Raw genomic sequence first — 8,541 nt, forward strand, 5'->3', positions numbered from 1 at the left:
TGTTGGTGATAATAAACTGTTGTCTACTGATTATTGTGTGTTTCGACAAGACAGATATCAGGTCCATAGTAGCAAAGTGAAAGGGGGAGGTATTACGGTTGCTGTGAAATCTGTTCTAGGGCCGGTTTCCCGGCCAAAGCTAGCGGGAGACTGGGAGTGTCTAGTGGTCAAGGCAACCCCAAGAGACCAGGAAGGACTGTGTTTGTAGTGTGCTGCTACCTGCCACCGGACGAAGTGACTGCTAGGGGTAATCTGCGAACAGCACTGTCCAACGTCACAGCTGTTCTAAACCTACAGGATATTCTAGTAGTTTGTTGAGAGTTTAACATCAGGCTTTGGCTTGGAATCCTGGTCCTGCTATAAAACAAAGACACGCGGAAGTCTTCTTACTTCTTGAAATCGTCAGTGAATTCGGACTCAAGCAAATGTGTCGCTCCCCAACAAGAAATGAGAACTTAATGGACCTTGTTCTATTATCGGAGCAATACTATGGACCCCTCGACTGCTTTGAGACAGTAAAGGTAATTACATCCGACCATCGAGCTGTAGAATTCACGTTATCTTTACCGCGAGTTATGCGCCCCGTGCCGCAGAGGAAATTAATGTTGGCATGGACTCAGGCCGATTTTCCTCAAATGAGAGATTTCCTTCCTTTGTGTCCTTGAAATTAAATCGAAGATTTCCCCTCCGTCGATGAGGCGTTAACAGAACTGGATCTTGCCCTGGTATACCTAGTGTCTTTAGCTCAGGGTGGATTAATAGCGCTCACAAAAAGATCGACTCTCCCTCGACAATAAAGTAAAGCATCTGATCAGTAATCTCCCAATCTATCCTAATCTATCCCAACTTCCTCGTCTCCTAAGGCAAGTAACTGAAGTGAATGTCCCCTTTTTCCAATAAAAACGGACTGCAAATATCGAAATCTCAAATTGAAATCACGAAAACCGTAATTAGTATTACGCGAGAGACTGATTCGAGAACAATTTAAATATTAACCAAACATGATGCGACGGGTGGCTCATTTAAAAGCAAACGAACGTGCCCCTATTTTATATTCAGGTAAGCTACATCCTGCTTATATCTGTGTGTTAAGATTCACATTTCCGTTCGACCAATACAGACGTTAACAAGGAAGGGTCGCTGTACTGTGCGTCAAACATTGCATAGTTCCATGACATATGTACCTGTCATCTGAACAAAGTTACCGGACTATATCAACAACACCATGTGTCATCTTCTTCTACAACTGGACAAATGGCATCAGCTGGAGTAAAAGTTCACCATCTCATGCCTCATGCGACGCTAACATTAAGATCACAGCAGAATGGCCGCATTATGAATAGTGACGTAACCAGGAGACATGGGCTTATGTTGAAGGGTACTTCATGTTCAGCAACGAATCTCGCCTTTGCGTTACCTCAGATAACCATTGTGTTGTTGTATGGTGACACCGACGTATGGTGAAATACAGTATATTGTGCATGTTGTGGAGAAACACATCGGTATTACTCTTGGCATCATTGTGTGGAAATCCATAAGGTGTAATGTATAACTTCAGGTCACCTTTGGTAGTGATTCGAGGGACCCTGGTGGCACTGGAACTGCGTACTCATGCGTTAACCCTCATCAGATGGCTCCCTGGTACTCAATGGCGGCGCGCGTTCCGTGTATTCATTGGTCCAGTGAAGCCCTAGAAATAGATGTATCAGTAAAATGGTTTATCCCCGGGCGAGTTGGCAGTGCGGTTAGGGCCGCGAAGCTGTGAGTTTGCATCCGGGAGATAAAGCGTTCGATCTCCACTATCGGCAGCCCATTGGTTTCCCATTTTCACACCAGACACATGCTGGGGCTTACCTTAAATAAGGCCACGGTCGCTTCCTTCCCACTCTTAGGCCTTTCCTATCCCATTGTCGCCATAAGACCTGTCTGTGTCAGGGTGACGTAAAACTAAATGTAAAAAAAAAGTTATCAAGAGCCTATTCCTTTAATTATCTCTGTATAATCGCGCACGTGGCGATGGTTTTGACATCAACACTCGATTGCTCTGCGGAACCAGCGCAGAAGTTCAATTTCAGAACTGAGGACGTGGGGCCGTGGGACGTAAGGCGGGTGCGTAAGGCGAATGGCTATGAGGAGCAGGGAAAGTATAGCCAAGGAATTGCTGGCAACTGGACCAGCGATAGACACGAGCAGCCCCGAAATTAGTCGAAGCACTGTCAACGCGCGCGTTTAATATTTCCCGTATGTTTTGAAGGGATTTTAACCGCTATGAACCAAAATATTTCGGTAACCACGATTTGTATAGCATAAATAGGCGTGCTAGACTACGTTTATGTGATTAATGAAACTTTTAATTAGTGATGCGTCTTTTATGAAAAGTAAACTGGAAAATACCTCAATATATTAATCACAATAATCTGTCAAACACGTTTTTGAGGCAGTTATTCCTACGTCTTAATATCAGAGGAAACTGGATTAGCTTTAAGTAATTGCACCTCATATTCCCTCTCCTTCATTCTTCATTGTTTTAGTGACTTCTTCGAGCTGCAGCAGGAAATTTGCATTGCTAATCAAGTAATGTCACTATTTTACATCCATGTAAAGATCAAGTAACAACAAATCTGAACACGTCATTTTCCAAAGCAGTGAACCCCAAGACGTTTTATCCACGCGCCTCCAATGCTGGTACTGATATTCAACAAGAAAACGCTCATCCTAAAACAGCACATGTTTCCATAGACTACCAGGATCATATTTAGATACTTCCATTGCCAACAATGTTCTTCGATCTCTCCCTCATAGAACATGTGTGCAATAAGCTCCGACGTCAACTCCGACCTATCACCGATCTACAGGATATCGACGACCAGTAACAAGTACTGTCGTCTGATTTATCTCAGGAGAGGATACAAAGGTGGTGCAACTTACTTTCGAACCAAACAGACGTACGTGTCCTTGCGAGGTGAGGTTCTACGAGTCACATGATCCTTCAACAAGTAGATCTTAATTTCATTTCCACCAATCCATCTAGGTACCTAACATCTTTTGTGTCGAGTATATATATATATAATTTAGTTCGTCCAGCCATTTCTGACGATGTTTGTACAGGGCAATGAAACTAGGAAAAGAGTCCTAATAAACATAGGAGTAGGAACCAACTGTTTTCGAGATATGACCTAACCACTTTTCCAACCAGTAGAACGTTTCTCATGCTTTGTGTTCCCGAAACTAGGTTCCACAACAAATATCAACAGCATATTTTATTTCTACTGGCATTTGAAGCAATTCCATACATGGAATGGATGTCAGCATCTCCTTGTTAGACAACGTATGAGGTGCCATGACAACTGCTACGAGTACCGTACTAGAAGCTCTTGACATCCACTGTGGCCTAGCATCTGGAACATACACCACGAACAAAGATATAACGTGATTACGTCATATCCAGGGTAAGGTTAGTTTATTAGGTCGTTTATCCTTGTTTCACAGTCCTCTGCACACTGCTGCAGGTTGTATCTATAATTTTTAAATTTTGAATACATATTTGATACAGAAGGTACATGGCATTCAACACTGATCCATTGTCAAAAATGGTAATTATATTTTAAAAATCTACCTGGAATATGTTCTTAAAACTATGGTTCAATAGGTGTGGTAGATGAAATAAAATAAACAATAATGTATTTATATTTATATTCAGAAGTACAGCTTACATACATGATATGTAAACATTTCAAGTACAGACATATCTATGTGTAATGACAAGCATCTTAACCATCCAAGAGCAAATCTGCCAGTCAACATATACATGGTACTCAGTTCCAAACACATTCTTTAATAATACATAGGTACAGTAACCAACAATTTGGATTCATAATTTTAGAAATTTGCACGTGGAATACGAACATTCATTTAAGTTCCTATAATTAAATAACTGAACAAATTGGTCAGAATAATAAAATATATCTCAAGCAAAAAAAAAAAAAACAACGTACAATACACTGAACGGTGAATTTGAATTCTACACAACAAATAATTAAATAGTATCATATTTAAAAAGAAAATGAATGATAGGGATATTGATTTGTTAAGTACAATAATGATGGATGACAAATAGGTACTTCAATCGAAATATTGGGGCTAATATTACTCAAAGGAAGATGTACATCTTCGAACAAAATTATTCAGTGAGTACTTTCATTTTGTAATATATATGGATAAACAACATTATACAACAAACCTAAATTAATTAAGCTTCATTTTCCTTATTTCGTACTTCAATGAAAGGGAAGCACATAAGAGCGTATTTGTCTACGATAATAATAATAATAATAATAATAATAATAATAATAATAATAATAATAATAATAATAATAATAACAACAGATTTACGTCTCACTAACTACCTTTGCGATTTTCGGAGAAGACATGAATGTAAAAATTTTCAAAACTATTTATTGAGAATTTTACATATTAGTTAATTGTATTCTGTGAAGATACGATACACTTTTCATGAGGAAAGGAAAGAAAATTTCAATCTTTTCATTTCAATAATCCGATTCAAACTGACAATTTTTATCCTACTCCATTCTCATCAAGACTTAACTCAAAAGAGATCTTCCCATTTGCCCCTATATGACATCGGGGAAAGTGTATTTGACTGACACAGCGGATAATATATTAATTATTGTCCTGTATCCCATAGAGAATAATGTGTCCTTACAGACCGGAAAAATTAGTGCGTGGGTTTAAATAGTAGTTCCATTATCAACTGTAGAAAAATAACAATGACTGAGTTAAAACATTAAACTGTAGCACTGGCAAGTTTACTGAAAGGAAGTCCAAATTAAAAACTATTATTACTTTTCCCCAAAATGCAATTTTATAAATATTACGAAGGTTATATGTATAGACTCCTTTTTGAAATGGTATAAACATTTTGTGTATAACTGTTAACACTGGCCATATGAATGATATATTTCTGTCTTATGATCATCCAGCATTGCGCTATAGTTACACACCGAGAAAATAATTTAGATATTGGTGCATAGAAAGTAAAGTATAAAACTAGTGTATGATACTGAAGGTTTTTAAATGATCGAAATGAGAAAGTGGCGATAAATGTGTTCGAATTATCAGCAGGAATATTTTGACATGCCTTAGTTCGGGGTACCAACAATAACTCTGTATTACAGAGGTGAACTGTGACCACGAGATGTTACACTCTTCTGGTTGAACTTAATGTAGAACACATCTTGAACTTGACAATCTAAACTCTTAATCCATTAAGGAGGGGCACGGTGACAACACAATTTACTGATTGCCTATTCGCACTCAGCATATGTAATTCATTGAAAGTAGTTATTATTAATTACTTAAATGGTGAGTTAATGTTATGTACTACAGGCAATTAGCAATCAAAACAGGGCATAGAAAAATACATATCTACTTTGTGGCCATTCATCACCCTCTAATCTTACGTTAAACTGATTATTAGCTGGGTTTCATTTTCATCATTTGCTGATATGGTGAGATAGTGCAGTTTCCGGAGATCGTAATATTGTTTACTTGACATTTGGCACAAAAGTACGACGTGAAAATGGAGTTTTGTAGCGTAATGTCCTTAAGGGGTTAAGTATCATCATCCTCATTCAGAAACTACAAGTAGTGCGATTCATGTTCCTGTTCTAAGTTCTAATATTGTCTGCTCAGTCCTTGTAGAAATGCAATTAAACTTCTGACGTGATCGCAAATAGTAATTTGTCGTTTAGTTCTGTGATCAGGAAGAAACGTAAGTGAAATATATCTTCCCATGACCACAAAGTGAAACATGTAGACAAAAATTGTTACATTCAAAATATCCTTTTGTTGCTATGTGACCGTTTAAGAAAGGAATGCATGTTCCTTATGATGCTTGAAGTGATACGCAACTGTTTAAACTTGACTTGCATATGTAGTTCACTAAATTAATTGTTATTTATCAGATAATTCACTATATCTTGTGAAAATAATTTCCACAACTTAAAATACGCCTTATGTGCTTTGATGCGGGGAATATGACATTAGTGGAATGGAAAATGAACTCAAAGATATTACGAAAATATTTGTCATTTTACAACGTGCATATTTTAGGTAATGTAATGTATATCTACTGTTTCTTTCTTTACCGTACGAAACCTGAGGCCTTCTGGTTTAGTTTTAAATGATGTAGGAAAACAGGTGTTTCAAAATATACTTAAGGTTAAAGTTCTGAAATATTAAGGATATTTTAAGAGAAGTTCGTTTGTAATGATGGGTGGCACCTCATTCAAATGAAAGAAAATTACGTGAAATATTTCTGTAAGAAGTATACTATTTTATTTTATTATATTCAGTATAAAATTTGAGTGTATAGTGTAAGCTCAATACAGTTCTGGAATCGAACAGTCTTCAGTATTTTGTTCAAAAGTGAAATTTAAAAAAGGTTTTTTGTTGCTTTCCAAAGACACATATTGCATATGAGATACGTTCAACAGGAAGGTGTGTAGAAATTTCAGTTTTATGTACAATACCTATATCAATCCCTTATGACATTTTCATCCATGACGGTATTTATAATTGATTTCAAAACATGTCATTCTTATGTTAGTTAATATGTTAAGAAAACTCAGTCCTCACGCATAGTATTCTGGAATTCACATTCTGGTAATGACTGAGTTTATGACTTATTGAACAATCGAGACATTCAAGATAATTTTAATCAACAAGAGCGATTACTACAAGACAAGCACAAATAATCTGAAATACTCTTTAAAATAATCCAGTTTTCAAAAGTTGTAATTGATAATATTAATATAATATTAATCAAGGGACAGGTATTGTAGGATAGAGTTTATGCATTCCGAACAATGTCCACTGACGTTCTGATATCGAGTTCAGTTTTAATGGAAATTACATTGTAAGAATTTCGCAGCGATGTTGGTGTAAAATTGTATTAAAATGCAGTTATTTCAACAGATGAAAGGGCATTTACAGTATTCCCAGCACTGAACTTACCTCCTTTACGGGAGTAATTTTTTTACGTCACCAAAATACTGAATTTAAACATTCTTAGTAACAGGCATCAAAAGTCAATCAGGTGAATATTAAAATAAACTGTTCAGCCATAGCATTTGTATTTTTAATTACTGAAAATAATCCAAAGGATGTGTGCACGAGTAGAAACCGCCGTAGAAACATTATCATTTAATATTAATGGATGATTCTGAGTAGCCATTTTTGGCAAGTGTTTATTTGGCTCGAAGAAGCAAGAGTAACTTAAGTGAGGGTACCAAAGAGAATGATATGAAAATTCGAGAAGAACTGCTGGTTGTCAACCACTTTGACAGTGAATTTAAGTTCTACTATTCATGAAGAGTAATGGCCATTATTTTTTCCTACATATTTACTCATGAAAGTGTTTTTTTATAGATTACCTTCATAACATCTCTGTCATTTATCAAATTATCTTCATAACACCCAATACATGTATTTCTGAAGTGAAAGATGTCAGAGCAATTTGAAGGGAGGGGCACGTAGGAATGAGTGATGCACCGAGAAGGTGTCCACAACAATTAGAAAAGGAATTATATCCTTGTCCATAATGTAGCTAATGCTTGCCATAAGGAATCAGTTATGAATGTTAAGAAATGAATCTTAATTTCCAAATATTCCTCTGCAAATCAATTGACATCACATTATAAAGACATGAATGTCTCGGAAAACAAATATTCTACAAAAAAAATAATTTTACAAGCACAGAATAAACTTAAAAATATCTTCCCTTGTCGTTTTAGATACACGTACTTAGATACAACACTTAGTAGCCATAGTTCTTATGATATTTTGATACACTGAATACTTGACAAGAAATGATTTATGGTTAAACTTTGCCGATGAAATTCCAGTTACCTGACACAAAATATTTTTAAACGGCATTCTTAGTAACTTTGAATGCAACAAAGTTCAGCCAAGTACTTCATAATCAGCTCAGGCACATAAAACACGATAGTATCTTTGGAGTAAGTGGATAATAAAAGGCCAGAGTACATCTAAATAAACACATACACACCAATTAAGCATTTACGAAAAAAGCATCCTTTTGATAATTATGCACATATAATACACCTACCTCATGAGAAATTATTATACAGTTCATGAACATTTTTCATAATACAAGTGACATAAACCAATCCGCTTTCTGGTAGCAAAATATTTCCTGAATTACCGTGCGTAATGTAGTCGTACATTGAAATGAGGGACTAATCACATTCGTTACCACACATTCCATGGTGGAAATCATATTTAGTGCCGACACAATATGTGCCTGCCATTTATTACATGCTGATTTAATTTGAAGAAGGATGTTGTTTTACTGGAGATATTTCCAGTACGTCAAAGGCGTCCCTTAGTAGGAGTTATACAAGACATCCTAATGTGCACCTGCTAAAATATTGTGTCTTTACATTTATGAAACATAAATGGTGCCTTTATGATCAAATGCATAGGACTTCATAACTTGAA

The sequence above is a fragment of the Anabrus simplex genome, chromosome 2 (genome assembly GCF_040414725.1).
Source record: "Anabrus simplex isolate iqAnaSimp1 chromosome 2, ASM4041472v1, whole genome shotgun sequence".
NCBI classification, from domain to species: Eukaryota; Metazoa; Arthropoda; class Insecta; order Orthoptera; family Tettigoniidae; genus Anabrus; species Anabrus simplex.